Genomic DNA, 15,899 nt, shown 5'->3' with positions numbered 1-15,899 from the left:
CATTAGATGATCTTTATCATTGTGGCAGTTGGTCATGAGGGGATGCTGCATGAAGGGGATTTGAGGTCTGGTCACATTATTTGAGGTGGGAAATCATCATCCTGGAAGTAAAGGCAGTGTGGTGAGGGTGGAAAGGCCCAGTCTGAGTGAGTACTGTCTGGAATTATGTGTATCAGGATTTCACCTCTGTAATGTGGAGGGATCTTAATGATCCCCCATGAAAGAGCTATTGGTAAGTCTACCAAAAATTAAGATCAGACGAAAGAATTATGAGGTTTCCAGAATTTATTACTGAGAAACCAGGAAGGATACACAGTGTGCTAAAGCCTGGGGGGGGGGTCAGGGAATACACATTGGTTAATATGATAAAAAACCTAAAAGCAAATCCTTCAGAAAGATAGACAAATCATTAGATTTCTCACATAGTACTAAAAAGTTTTTTTTGTATGCAATCATTAGGAAGTTGAAGAGACTCACCTATTGAAGGATCCACGACAGTTTTCCCAGAATATTACGAGAAGCCTGAAGGATGAGAGAAAGCCACTGGAAGATCCCCATCTGAAAATCATAGTGCCCTTCAGTGGCTCTGTGCAATTGGTGCCTGAGAGGAGGACACAGATTCCCTACGTGGTTATTCAGCTATGTAAGCTAACTAGCTTATAATGAAATAACACAACACAGCACAACATAGCACAACACATCACAAACAAAAACAATATTTACCAAGAAAACAAAACTTATGCTATGAATTCCAGAAGAGGTCATGTCTAATGACTGTAATGGAATGAAAACTATAAAACATAAGTTGTGTTGTACTGTACTCTGATACGACTTTGTCTCCTAAGGCATTAATCCACTCTTCAACCAACAACACGGTTGTCATTTTACTGCCGGTATCCACAATACTTACACCATTTGTCATGAGTCATCCCAGGGAATCTGGGAAGTGATGTCATGGTGTCTTATTTAAACAGAAAATATTCTGAGTCTTCATCCATTTATCTAAGCTCAACTCACACACCAAGAATAGTGTAGACTGTAATCGTGATGGGCAGGAGGCAAGCTCAGCATGGTTCTAGATCCCTGCTGCTCTAACTCCCCATTGCTCATCACTTGGAATATTCTGAAGCTGAAGTCTCTAATCTGCTTCTACTGAAGACTTTCTTAATATAGTCTAGAAACTCCTCCCTCTGGGAGTGTCTTTCCACTAAGATACATTTAAATCAACACTTGTAATAAGGTCAGCGGAGAAATGTCCACACAAACAGGCAATAACCACATGTGAATTCCTTGACTATAAGATGATGTAACAGCAGCGTGCATTGTACACACACACACACACACACACACACACAGACATATCACACATAATACACACACAAATCATACACACATATCATGCACACACTACACCACACATACACACCACACACACACACACACGCACACACACACACACACACACACACACACACCACATTGCACACACATCAACTCAGGTATTTGAATTAACAGTGAAATACAGAGCTCATCAAAATATAGATTGCCGTTGCCTATGCCAGAGGAGCAGCGAGTTGCAATTGAAGTTCCAGGTGTCAGCCTACCAGAAGGGAATCTTCTGATGGGCCAATCTCATTTAGGCAAGGCCACAGGACTACAGACCCTGAAATGTCTTTCGTTTCTTCTATGACTTTACATGTTTATTGCAGCTCTCTTTCTCTGGTATCTAGCACGGTGTGAATGGACATGGAGAGATCAACATATTGTGGGAAGCCTAGGCACAATGGCTACATCTACATGGCAGCTCGGCATCTATAGCTCTAGAAAGATTATAGAAGCCAGAATACCAAGAAATCTGCGATGAAATGGTCTCTCTGAGAAATGGTTGCAAACAAGATGTGAACAACGGCAATATCAATGCGCATATTAACATGGAAGGAAGAGAGTTTCAGTTGGTCCCACCCACCTCCAGACAAAGGACTATAGTCAAATGATTACTGCTGGCAGAGGGAGAATTAATGTCTCCCAGGAATGAGCCCCTTACCTGTTTTTCCAGTGCAAAATGGTCAGCCCTGAGACCCCATACACACAGATAATAAAAATTAACTCAGCTTGCTGTATTTATGGATTTGTATATGCATATATGTACACATATACACATATGTAACAATAAAGAAAAATTCTATCAATTTGAGAGTGATGGGACATGGGAGGGGCTGGGAGAGGTTGTAGGGAGAAAAGAGAAGAGGGTTAGCGATGTAATTACATTTCAATTAAAATGTATAAGTTATTGTTAAAAATAAAAACAAAAGAGTATCTTTTTGAATAAGTGGGTGCCAGGGAAATATTTCAAACATTTCAAAGGAAAGCTATTGGAGTGGAATAACAAAAGTGTATTATAACAATGAGCACCAGTGGAGAAAAATTAACAATGTGAATAGTTCCAGTGAGACGCATTTTTGAGTGCAATTACTGTTATAGAATTCTAAACTTTCAAAGGTTAAAACCCTTTGTTCTCATTTGATGTGGACAATCTAAAAATGTTACAAAGTGAAAAATTGGATTCCAAAATGATTTAATTTATGCTAACTAGGTGAACATTTAGAATCTATTCTTCAGCGTGCTTACTGAGGAAAAATTAATAAGTCTAGCACTATGGTTCATCTGTGTGAGCTGACCATATTCTGGTGCTAACTAAAGACAGCTGGGAAGCATATTTCCAGCATTGGAGAATGTTAATACACATTGTAAATATAGACCTGTGGTTGGCATGTCCAGGATCATGGGAGTGTCTTCCCAATCATGATACAAGTACCTCTGAGAATCACTGTTTAGGAAGCAATCTTTTATTAATTAATCTTGTGATTTGACAATTATGTAATGTATATTTTTTATTACTCTCCCTCCCATCTCCCATCCATCAGTTCCCTTCTCTGCAGCTCTTAGAACAATAATTTTATTTAGACTTTAGATTCATGTTTCTGCCCCTGTGCTGCCAGCAAAGACATTACGTTGATTACATAAACTCACCTAAGTTTTCTGTAGATGGTCAAAGGGAGACATATAGGTAAGGCTCTATACAGCCATGTCTGTGATAGCTATTCTTGGTTGTCAACTTAACTATATCTCAAATGAACTGTAATCCAGAAATGGAGGGCATATTTGTGATCCACATCTTAAGGTGGGAAGACCAACCAGATCTTGAGGCTGGAAGATACAGGGTTTTGAGCTGGATCTTGAGGCAGAATGACACAGGCCTTGAATCCAGATCTTGAGGCTGGAGGACACACCTTAATCTGGACCACAACTCCAACTGGGGGCCTATATAAGGAAGATGAAAGAAGGAAGGCTTCCTACTTCTTCCCCTGCTTGCCTTCTCCTTGTCAGAGCATCCATCCCTTGACTGATATTGCAGCAGATACAGAAGACCAGCTGAGAAATGAAGCCTTGTGAGACTGAGCAACTACTATATTCTTTCCTCTTTTTTTACACTATAAGGTTTTATTAATTTTTGAGAATGTTACACATGCATATTATATATTTATATGATGATCACCTGCCCACCCCTCCCCTTACTTCTCATATCTACCTCCAACTCCCACTGGCCCCTAAATGTGAGTTCTCTTTTTGTCGTTTTTTTTTTTTTTTTTTTTTTTTGTAAAAACCACCAAGTTCATTTTGCAACTAGTAGATTCTTGGAGTTTCCACTCACAGCTAGTCATTGTGGGACTGCCTGTAAGTCATTTCAATAAATTCCCAAATATGCATGTGTGTATATACATGTACACACACACATATATGCAGAGAGAGATTAATTCTATAAGTTCTGTGACTCTCAAGAAGTCTGACTAGTACAGATTTTAGTACCAGAATGGTACATTGCTGTGACAGATCTGACCATGCTTTTGTTTGAAGGAATACGGACCTTGGGACAGTGAGTTAGAAAAGCAGTTAAACACATTAAGTGCTGCTTAATGGGCCATCCAGATAGGAACATGGAAGACAGTGGTGCTGAGTGCGATTTGAACTGTGGGTGCCTGGATCAAGAGGTTTCAGAGGAGAAGAATGTTAGTATGTGGCCTAGAGACTGGTCTGGTGATATTGTGATGAAGAAAGTGGCTGCTTTTTGCCCTTGTCTGAAGACACTGTCTGAGGGTAAAGTGAAGAGTTTTGGATTATTTCCATTGGCAGGGGAAATCTCAAAAGAGCCAAGTGTAGACTCTGATGTGTCGTTATTAGTGGCAACTCTGATGAGCATTTAGAAAGAAAAGGAGCAAGCTGAGCAGGGTGAATTACAAAGTGTAAAATTTGAGAAGAAACGGAGCACCGGGGAGTGGAATGGAGCTAAATCTTTTGTTTAAGGAGATACACAGATTGAGACACAGAATAGAGGGAGTGGTGACCTCAGGGTAAATTGTGAAAAGGAATTAAAGAAAAGCTTGGAGCCAGGTGTGGTGGTATACACCTTTATTCCCAGCCCTGGGAAGGCAGAGTCTGGGGGATCTCTGAGTTTGAGGACAGCTGGGTCTATAGAGCAAGCAGAACCAGAACGGCCAAGCTTTTTTATTTTTATTTTTAAATTTAAATTTAAGTTAGAAACAAGGTTGCTTCACATGTCAATTCCAGTCCTTCTCCCTTTCCCTCCCCCTCCTCCCACACCCTCCTACCAACCCCTTTAATATACCCTCATTACCCATGGGGGTGCCCATAGTCTGTCATTTCATCCAGAGCAGGGCCTAGACCCTCCCCTGGGAGTCCAGGGTGAGAGTGCATCTCTCATTGGTGGATGGGCACCTAAAGTCCATTTGTATACCCAGGATAAATACTCATCTACTACCCAAGGCCCAATAGATTACCTAGGCCTCCTCACTGACACCCACATTCAGGGGGTCTTGATCAGTCCCATGCTGGAATACCAGCCATCAGTCTGGGATTCAAGAGCTAACCCTTGTCAGGTCAGCTGTTTCTGGGGGTTAAACCAGCCCAGTCTTAGCCCCTTTGTCAGTCCTCTCTCTCTCTGTCACTGGATTCCTTGAGTTCAGCACAGTGTTTAGCTGTGGGAGTCTGCCTCTTCTTCGATCAGCCATTGAATGAAGGTTCTGTTTCCCAGACTCTCTGGTCATGGGATTGTAGGCTGGCACTTCCCAGATCTATGTCTAAAAATCCATATATGAGAGAGTACATGCCATGTTTCTCTTTTTGTGACTGGGTTACCTCACTCAGGATGGTTTATTCTAGTGCCATCCATTTGCCTGTAAATTTCAGGATTCCATTTTTTTCTGCTGAATAGTAGTACTCCATTGTGTGAATGTACCACTCTTCAGTTGAGGGGCATCTAGGTTGCTTCCAAGTTCTGGCTATTACAAATAATGCTGCTATGAACATAGTGGAACAGATGTCCTTGTTGTATGAATGGGCATCTTTTGGATATATGCCTAAGAGTGGAGTTGCTGTGTCTTGTGGTAGGTTTATTCCCATTTTCCTGAGGAATCTCCATACTGATTTCCAAAGTGGCTGTACAAGTCGGCACTCCCACCAGCAGTATAGGAGTGTTCCCCTTTCTCCACATCCTCTCCAGCATAAATTGTCATTGGTGTTTTTGATTTTAGCCATTCTGACAGAAGTAAGATGGTATCTCAGATTTGTTTTGATTTGCATTTCCTGGATGGCTAAGGATGTTGAGCACTTTCTCAAGAGCCTCTCAGCCATTTTAGACTCCTCTATTGAGAATTCTCTATTTAGTTCTATAGCCCACTTTTTAATTGGATCCTTTGGTATTTTGGAGACTTGCTTCTTGAGTTCTTTGTAAATTTTGGAGATCAGCCCTCTGTTAGATGTGGGGTTAGTGAATATTTTTTCCCATTCTGTGGGCTACTTTTTTGTCTTGCTGACTGTGTCCCTTGCCTTACAGAAGCTTCTCAATTTCAGGAGGCCCCATTTATTAATTGTTGACCTCACTGTCTGTGCTACTGGTGTTATGTTCAGGAAGCTGTCTCCTGTACCAATTCGTTCAAGGGTTCCACCCACTTTCTCTTCTAAGAGTTTCAGTGTGGCTGGATTTATGTTGAGGTCTTTGATCCATTTGGACTCAAGTTTTGTACACAGTGATAGACATGATCTATCTGCATTCTTCTACATGCCAGCATCCAGTTATGCCAGCACCATTTGTTGAAGATGCTTTTTTTATTCCATTGTATATTTTTAGCTTCTTTGTCGAAGATCAGATGTTCATACATGTATGGGTTAATATCCGGGTTTTCAATTCGATTCCATTGGCCTACCTGTCTATTTTTGTACCAATACCAAGCTGTTTTCAGGACTATAGCTCTATAATAGAGCTTGAGGTCAGGGATGGTGATGCCTCCAGATGTTGCTTTGTTGAGTAAGGTTGTTTTGCCTATTCAGGGTCTTTTGTTTTTCCATAGAAAATTGATTATTTTTCTTTCAAGGTCTATGAAGAATTGTGCTGGAATTTTAATCTGTAGATTGCTTTTGGCAGGATTGTCATTTTTACTACATTGATCCTACCTATCCGAGAGCATGGGAGATCTTTCCATTTTCTGAGGGCTTCTTTAATTTCTTTGTTTAAAGACTCTTGCGATACAGGTCTTTCACTTGTTTGGTTAGTGTTACCCCAAGGTATTTTATGTTATTTGTGGAAATTGTAAAGGATGATGTTTCTCTGATTTCTTTCTCAGCCCTTTTATCATCTGTATATAGTAGGGTTACTTATTTTCTTGAGTTGATCTTGTAGCCTGCCACTTTGCTGAAGGTGTTAATCAGCTGTAAAAGTTCCCTGGAAGAGTTCTTTGGGTCATTTATGTAAACTAGCATATCATCTGCAAATAGTGAAAGTTTGACCTCTTACTTTCCAATTTGTATCCCCTTGATCTCCTTTTCTTGTCATATGGCTCTAGCTAGAACTTCAAGTAGAATATTGAAAAGGTATGGAGAGAGTGGACAGCCTTGTGTTGTTCCTGACTTTAGCAGAATCGCATTGAGTTTCTGTCCATTTAGTTTGATGCTAGATTTTGGTTTGCTGTATATAGCTTTTATTATGTTTAGGTATGTTCCTGTTATCCCAGATCTCTTCAAGACCTTTATCATGAAGGGGTGTTGAATTTTTTCAAAGGCTTTTTCTGCATCTAGTGAGATGATCATGTGATTTTTGTTTTTCAGCTTGTTTATATGGTAGATTACATTGATGGATTTTCATATGTTGAACCATCCCTGCATCCCTGGGATGAAACCTACTTGATCGTGGTGAATGATTGTTTTGATGTGTTCTTGGATCCTATTTGCCAGTATTTTATTGAGTATTTTTGAATTAATGTTCATGACGGATATTGATCTGAAGTTCTCTTTCTTAGTTGTGTCCTTGTGTGGCTTGGGGATCAAACTTATTAAAGCCTCATAGAAAGAGTTTGGCAAAGACCCTTCTGCTTCTATTGCGTGGAATATTTTGAGAAGAATTGGTATAAGCTGTTCTTTGAATTTCCGGTAGAATTCTGCACTGAGGCCATCTGTACCTGGGCTTTTTTTGGTTGGGAGACTTTTGATGACTGCTTCTATTTCCATAGGGGTTACAGGTCTATTTAAAATGCTTATCTGTTCTTGATTTAATTTTGGCAACTGATAGCTAGCTTAAGTGGTGGGAAAAACCTCTAAAACACATAGCTGGTAAAGATGAAATTGAACAGGAGGGGCATGTTCTAGACCCAGCAGGCAGCAGAGCTTGGCAGCTTTGGCCACATGGTTCTAGCTTTGGAGTCAAAGATTGAAGAAAGGCACTGAGGCCAGGTGTGTTTTAAGGGTGTCCCTGAATGGAGGCCTAGTAGAGACGCCATTTTGTGTAACTGTGAAGGTGAAGCCTGGATTGCCTTGGAGACCCCCCAAGATGTTGGAGATGCCAGGGCTATGGGATACCTGTTGAATAGAGCTGCTAACAGGGAGTGGAACCAGTCCAAGAGAAAAAGGTGTGTTACAGTCAATAACACTGAGAGGAGTTGGAAATCTGAAGAACAGTTTGACATCAAATGTGGAGATGCAGAGTTTGGAGTGTTCCCAGCTGGTCTTTGGTCTTGCTTTAGTCCAATATTTCCCCCATTATGCTTTCTGCCTTATGTTTTAGAATGGTAATGTATATCCAGTGCCATTATATCTTGGAAGTATATTATTTGCTTTTTGTTTTTTGACTTTATAGAGGACTACAGTTAAGAGATTGCATCTCAGAAGGAACTTTAGACTCTTAAATAAGCTTGAGACTATTATAGACTATGGGGATTTTTAAAGTTAGACTGATGCATTTTTATATTATTATATGACTACAAGTATTTGGGGGCTAGGGAGTGGAATGTGATAGTTTGGAAAAAATGGTTTCCAAAGGCAGTGGCACTTTTAGAAGGTGTTGGAGAAAGTGTGTCACTCTGGGCATGGACTTTGAGGTCACATATATGCTCAAGCCATGCCCAGTGTCTCAGAATATTTCCTGTTGCCTGTGAGTAAAGATGTAAGAACTCTCAGTTCTTTCTCTAGCAACATGTCTGCCTGCATGCTGCCTTGCTTCCTACCCTGACAGTATAAGAGCTGGCATGGTCGTGGTGTCTCTTCATGGCAATAAAAATCCTAAGACAATCTTCATATGGATAAGGGTATGAAACTATTAGAGGCTGTATTTGTAAGTCAAGGAAAGTCAAAAGTTGCTAGAAAATTAGAAGCTATGAGTGGAATAAGTAGAAGTAACTCGTGGGCTTTGACAGGGGCACTGGAGCTTCCAGAATCATGGGTCCAGAACTCTGCCTCCTAGAATTGGAGTGCAATGATGTAAAGCATGAAGTTTGCCAGGCGGTGGCGGTATACGCCTTTAATCCCAGCACTTGGGAGGCAGATGCAGGTGGGATCTGTCAGTTCGAGGACAGCCTGGTCTACAGAGCAAGTTCCAGGACAGCCTGCAAAACAATACAGAGAAACCCTGTCTTGAAAAACAAAACAAAACAAAAGCATGAAGTTCATGGTACTTTGTTAAGGAAGACTGAGGGTGTGACTAGAAAGAATAAAAAGAATAGTCAGCAAAACAACTATGTTCGACCTGTCTGAAACATTCCAACCTTCTGTAATTACTTTTAGTGAGAGGACTGCATTTGTTGCTCTCATGTAAATGAAGCGAGAAGCATTAGTGCTGCATTCTCTGCCTCACATCCAGCTGGTGTCAAGGATGTTTTTCTTACCTTAGCTATGTGTGAATGGGTCCCAAGGACAGCAATGAAAAGAAACACAGTAGACTTTATTCACTGTTGGCTATAAATTGGTGTAGCAACTGTGGGAGTCAGTGTGGGGATGTCTCAAAAACCTTAACATAGATTTTCCATATCACCCAGCTATGCCTCTTTTGAGCACATATACAAAGGACTCTCTATATGTTGCTTTGGTGATTTGGATAAGAATGGCCTCCATAGACTATTAGATTTGAATGCTTGGTTGACAGGGAGTGTCACTATTAGGAGTTATGAACTTGTTGGAGGAAGTGCGTCACTGTGAAGGTGGGCTTTGAGGTCTTAGATGCTCATGCTGGGCCCAGGGTCACTCTATTTTCCTATTTCCTGCTGATCTGGCTGTAGAAATCTCAGCTACTTCTCCAGCCGGATTGCCTGAGTGTCACCGTCTTTCTCACCAGGGTGGTAATGGACTAAACTTCTACATTGTAAGTCAGCCCCATACAATTAAATCTTTTCCTTTATGAGAGTTGCTGTAATCAATAAAACCCTAACTAAGACGACTACCACACAGAGACTTTCATATCCACACCTATTCTTTCTCTAGATCAAGAATTATAATCAACTTATATGTACACCAGTTAATAAGTGGATAAGAAAAATGTGGTACATATGAATAATGTAATTTTACTCAACCCTAAAGAAAAATAATAATAAAAATTGCAGAAAATGCACAGGCCTGGAAAATATTACATCAAGGTTAAACTAGGGCTCAGGAAGGCCATGACCTCATTGTCTCTCTCATATGCAGATCTCAGCTTCTAACGCTTACAGTGTGCATTTGTGCAAGTGTTCAGGGGTAGAGGTCAGGAACTGAAGAGATCCTTGGACAGTGGAAGAAGGGTAATGGAACACATGTGACATGAAAGTGGAAAAGGGAGCACTGAGGGAGGAGGATGGAAAGAGGAGGAGGTGGGAGGAGGAATCAACCAAAACTAAGTATTATAAAAATGCCATAGAAAAACAAAACCCTGTTGCTTCTCGAGCTAAGTTAGTGCAAACTATACATAAAAGTATTATTAAATGCAACAAATGTCAAGCAACACATGATTGTACTTGATTAATGCTTACTATTATAAGAAGCAAAGTGAGTAGAATAATATGAGGTACCTCTCACGGTCTTTGAGATAATATAGAGCATGGGCATTTATTTCAAGTGCAGGGACCTGCTTGCTTGAATCTTCATTCAGACAATCCATGCGTGAATAGTTAAGCTTCCAAATGACCCAGGGTAGTGGGCAGAAATGCAGGTAAAGAGAAGGTACGCATCACTCAGAGCTATGGCTGAACCTTGGATAAATACATTTCTTACTGGCTTGAGAAATAGACACAAGATTCTAGGTTAACATGGCAGCTAGAAAGTGAGGAGGGAATCCTAACGTAATGGAGAGGTGCCAAATTTTGTTCATGAACTTGGCAGCCATCTCTAGTCAGCTATTTAACTAGCCACATGCAGGAAAGAATAACTACATTGAGGTCGGTGAAGAGAGCAGAAATTATAGCTGATATTCATTCAGTGAGAAAAGGTGGGAATATTTTATTAGTTGACAAGAAAGAAGAAGACATTAAGGAATATATTATAATTTCATTTCTACAGTGGTTCAGTCGGGATATTTGAAATACATTTAAAAAAGCAAGCCATAGAAGAATCATAGACAGTGAGGAAAGCTGTCAACTGAGCCTTCGCTGCCTGCAGATGCTATCAAACAGAATGCGAAGAAGAAACAGGCTCAGTCACAGCCCTGGGCTCTCTTGCCAGCCTGTCCACCAGCCTCCCTTCTCATTTTCACAGGCCCACCAGCACTCTGTGGTTCTTGCTTCTTTCCCTCTTGGATTCACACATGTGTGTTGACTATGAAGGCAAGGGCAAGGAGCATCTGTGGAAAACAACCAGAGGCAGGGAGGCAAGCTGTTTGATATCCTCGGTATCTGAGTCCTTTAGCTCCCCCAGTTTGATGGTTCAGGGTTTAAGGGAGCTGTTTGGAGAAGCTCCTGGGCTATGATGTTCCCACAGTTCATTTGTTAGACTTTTGTAGGGCTGAGGAAAGAATGTAGCTGTTCACTTGCTGAAATGTGTGCATTGTCTCCACTCACCCCTTGGAATTACTCTAGTTATTACATTGATTTGACTCTCCAAGAACTACAGTGCCCTCAGGAAATCAACAATTTCATTTCCATTTTCTAAGAATTAGTTCCAGAAAGTTAAAATACACAGAGAAGCTTAGCAACACGCCATGTCATGACTCCCAGCTCACTGTGTTTTACACATCTACATCTTTCTACCAATTCTGTTATTAATAAAGTTAATTTTATCATATACCCACAGGTTCCAGGAATTGCTCAGGACTGGAAGTATGTTAATAAGCATGACATAAAAGGCCACTGCCTTCAATTTGTACTTGCTGTTTTGTCTTGGAAGCTACATATCTTCCGATCTGGAATTATAATAAATTAATATGCACATCATAATTTTCCTTTATGAGAAAGGCATTCCATTTGCTGATTTTCCTAACCTGCTGTTTCCCTAAAGACAAATGTCTGCTGACAGTAGTGACAACCAGAGTCACTTCCAACCATTACTTTCTTCCATTTATAATGTCGCGGTCTGTCTTCCACTCTTGTGACAACCGACCCATGGGAGCAAACTTCAAACTATGCATGCTACGTTCTACAACACAGTTTATATTCCAGAATCATTTAGACATGTTTTACCCTCTGCTCTGTACACAAGAGGGAAAAAATAACACAGGAGAACAGCATTGGCCACTACTCTTCTTTTTAATTTTGCAATGGACTTCATCATTATCTAATAGAAATTAATTTCTCAAAATTAAAAGTTTTATATTTATTTTCATGATTATTTTGAGTAATTCGTAACACTTAGTACTTACTATGTACAAATATTAAAACTTTATACAGCTAAATTCTAAGTTCTGACAGGAACTAAAATCATGTGATTATCATTTTAAACTGATATGAACAGATACTACACTTGATCTTAGCCAAAAGTCTGAGAAGCGATGTTTATTGTTTTAAAGTGAATGATTTTTAAGTGTGAATTGTATTTATGTATTATATCATTAAAATGAGCTAATGAGTAAAATTAGTACTCATTTATTCCTAAAATTCATGTATTTAAATTTGGTCTCTTGTGCTATTCAATACTCAAAATCCAAAGATTCAGGATAAGTCGGGCAATACTTCAAATGCCTATCTATCATACGTCTCTTCAATATATTTAGAAGAGGCTTGTTAATGAGGCACTGTTGAATCTACCAGACTGTTAATCTGCATAACAATAGATGCAAGCCATTTCTTAGCAGGTTTAATCAAAAGCCAAAGGCGATTTTAAGATTCTCTTTAAAGATTCCCATGCTTTTACATTTCTAAAATAATTCGTCATTTCTGACAATAGAGATCTAGTCAAAAGAGCAGAGTGTACCCAAAGCATCTTCCATTTGCTCAGAAGTGGGACTGAAAATGAGGATTAAACACTCAAATTCCCAAATAAGGAAGGTACATATATTCACTAAATGAACCCAAATATTTGTGCCCAAAGGACACTTGAATTCGGACAAAAGTTAGAGAGTCAAATGCAGCCTACTTTTCAGCAGAAGCAACAGGATACACACACTTCCTCTAGAACACAAATGAACTCCCTAGAACTTGAATTTTTAAAGACAGAAATGACAATTGCTGGTTCTTGAGGTGTCATCGGGGAGTAATCTGTTTCTCATGACAGGGGAAGAACCAAAAACTTCCACACAGTAGGGCCAGGATTCAGTCTGAGAGCTGGCTCCAAGAGAGAGCAGAGAGGTACCCTAGGAGGAGTCCCAGAGTGGTTAATACAGGAGTTGGCTCTGCTCCAGAACAGTGCTGCCTCAACGTCCCCAGCAACAGTGAGCATGAGAAAGAAATGGAAGACGTCATGAGGTATTGAGGAAGATTAACCTACACAGGATAGAGATGTCACATGATATTTTATTAGGAGAAATCACTTACATGAGAAGTACTAAGGAAGATTAACCTACACAGGATAGAGATGCTGTATGATGTTGTATTACAGAGAAATCACTTACATGAGAAGCTGAGAAGCCAAGGCAGTGCTCCACTGTTCTCCGAAACCTGACTGGACCCCCAAGAGAGAGCGAGTCCCTTTCCTCTCAGCTCTTTATCTCCCCCACTCCCCACCCCTGCATCTTCTGCTTATCTGTGACCATGCCCAAACAGGCATAGTTAGAGCTACAGGTACCTAAGATCTCTTCCTACAATTCCCATTTTAGTCTAAAGAAAAGATTTAGACTTGAAACAAAACTAAATTGTGTCAATATACAAAATGTCTCAAACATATATAATGCATATGTACATAGAAGATGGTAAGGATATTTATGCATCGAATGTCATGAATGGAAGTAACACTTTACACAGTATGATGAATTATGATAAACAAATTATGAATCAACAGAAGATATAATAATCTACCTATATCCTATCTTAAGCATATCTATTCCATCTAAACCCTAAACTTATCTGAAAGAGATGCTCAAGTCTGAACATCTCCTTCCAGTCCCAACCCTATACAATTGAAAACAGTTAAACCAGCGTAAATTATACCTTAATGTCAACAGTAGGGGAAGGGGGCGTAGTATTCTCAGAATTACTTTCTGCTGAAATTGGATGATGGTAACCACATGGGATCCTGTAGGAAAAAAAATGTTAAAGTAGTGAAAGTCTAGAGTGGACTAGCTACATTTCTGCACAGTCTCTGTTTGGTGGTAGATGCTTGATTGAAGTTCTTATCTGAGGCTCTGGCCAGAGTATAATAAGAAGGTAAACCATCTCAGTTAGCTAGTCTGGAGTTGTCTTGAGCGATGTAGTCCCAAACTGGTTTCAGGGTGGTAATTGTCAGTTGAGATGTATCAAGTTGTATCAGATGGAATCAATGAAGTGGGACCCCATTTTCTTTCTGTAGTGTTCGAAGACTGGTGTTAAGAAATTCTTTGTTCTCTGTGGAGGACTTATACATTAATGTTATCAAAGAAATGCCAACTTTTATGGGTATGCATACTGGGAAATGCAACAATAAGGAAAATAATAAATATGAGGGAAATTAGGCTTCCAGAGAAAGAACCAAGTATGAACAAATGACAGTTCCTAGATTTTGTTTTCTTCTGTTTTACATCAATTGACTTATTGACATAATACAGAGACTCCGAATTTATTTTAACAACATGCTTGGATTTAGAGGAGGAGAGCCAGGTCCAACTCCAAAGCCAGCAATTGTTTCTGTGAATTGGAACTAAAAGAGTACTAGGAAGTAAAGAGAAATAGATTTTTGCAAAGATATAGGTTAAGAGAATTAGACATTGATACCAAATATCAGATTCTTCTTTGTTTGATGGTTCTTTTTGGCTAGCCATCCTCTTTTCTTTAGGTATCTACACGTTCAGTATCTTCTTGCTGTTTGGAGATTAGTTTTCCTGTTAAGACAACGCTTCCCTTTCCTTTTGTGAAGTCTCCATGCACCACATGGGATATGACTTTGTGGATGACCTGTCATCTTTCCTCACCATGAGGTTTCTCCTATTTGGATCGAATCTTTATCAGTTTTGATGGAATCCAAAGCTTTTCTTCTGCGGAATCAAAGTGAAACCCCTTCCCCAATGTAACACATGTCCTGGTTTCCAAACTGAGGTCATCACATCCTTGAAATACATTGGCTGATTTAGTTAAGAAGTTTTTTGCTGTTGTCCAGTGTCTTTCTGAAGCTATTTGTCCTTTCTCATTAGCATTAAGAAAGTTTAAGGTTAATAAAGCATTATGTAATCTGTGTTTGGGCGTCTTTGATCCCCCTGGCTGTTATGGAGCATTTCTTTTAAGGTACAGTTAGATCTCTCAACCGCTGCTTGTCCTGTGGGATTGTACGGTATACCAGTTATGTGCTTGATGTTACACTATTTGAAAAACTGTTCCAATTTGCTGGAGATATATGCTGGAGCATTGTCAGTTTTTATTTGTGCAGGTATACCCATAATGGCCATCACCTCTAAAAGGTGTGTGATAACAGAATCAGTCTTTTAAGAGCTAAGAGCAGTGGCTCATTGAAATCCTGAAAATGTGTCTATGATATGGTGCAAATATTTTAAATTTCTAAATTCTGGAAAGTAAAATACATTCATTTTCCAAATTTCATTTCTATGTATACCTTTGGGATAACTGCCTGCTGATAATGGGGTTTGATTATAGAATGAACAGGTAGGGAAGTTTCTTATTATTTCCTTGGCTTGTTGCCAAGTGATGGAAAAGTTCTTTTTTAAGCCTTTGCTATTTACATGGTGGTTTTTTATGAAATTCTGAAGCTTCTAGCACACTTCCTATTTAAAAAATGAGCAGTCTCATCACTACCTTGTGCTAGAGGGCCTGGCAGACCTGTATGGGTTCTGATGTGTGTTACATATATAGAATGAGTTCTATACCTGATAGTTTCCTGCAATTGTGTAAACAACAAAGTTAATTCCATATCATCAGGAATAAATTCAGTGGTTTCAATGTGTAAAACGACTCTTTATGCATATTGAGAGTTAGTAAGTATATTGAGAGGCTCTGTAAAATCCATAAGTATCATGA

At 39.6% G+C, this 15,899-nt stretch overlaps 1 pseudogene; it reads right to left on the bottom strand.

The window, feature by feature from the left end:
- Positions 1-12,134: 12,134 nt before the first annotated feature.
- Positions 12,135-12,294, bottom strand: LOC121144408 (annotated as a pseudogene).
- Between the last annotated feature and the right edge of the window lie 3,605 nt (positions 12,295-15,899).

This window comes from Mesocricetus auratus, unplaced genomic scaffold (genome assembly GCF_017639785.1).
Source record: "Mesocricetus auratus isolate SY011 unplaced genomic scaffold, BCM_Maur_2.0 Super-Scaffold_100015, whole genome shotgun sequence".
Taxonomy (NCBI): Eukaryota; Metazoa; Chordata; class Mammalia; order Rodentia; family Cricetidae; genus Mesocricetus; species Mesocricetus auratus.
This window is presented reverse-complemented; position numbering and strand designations above follow the sequence as displayed.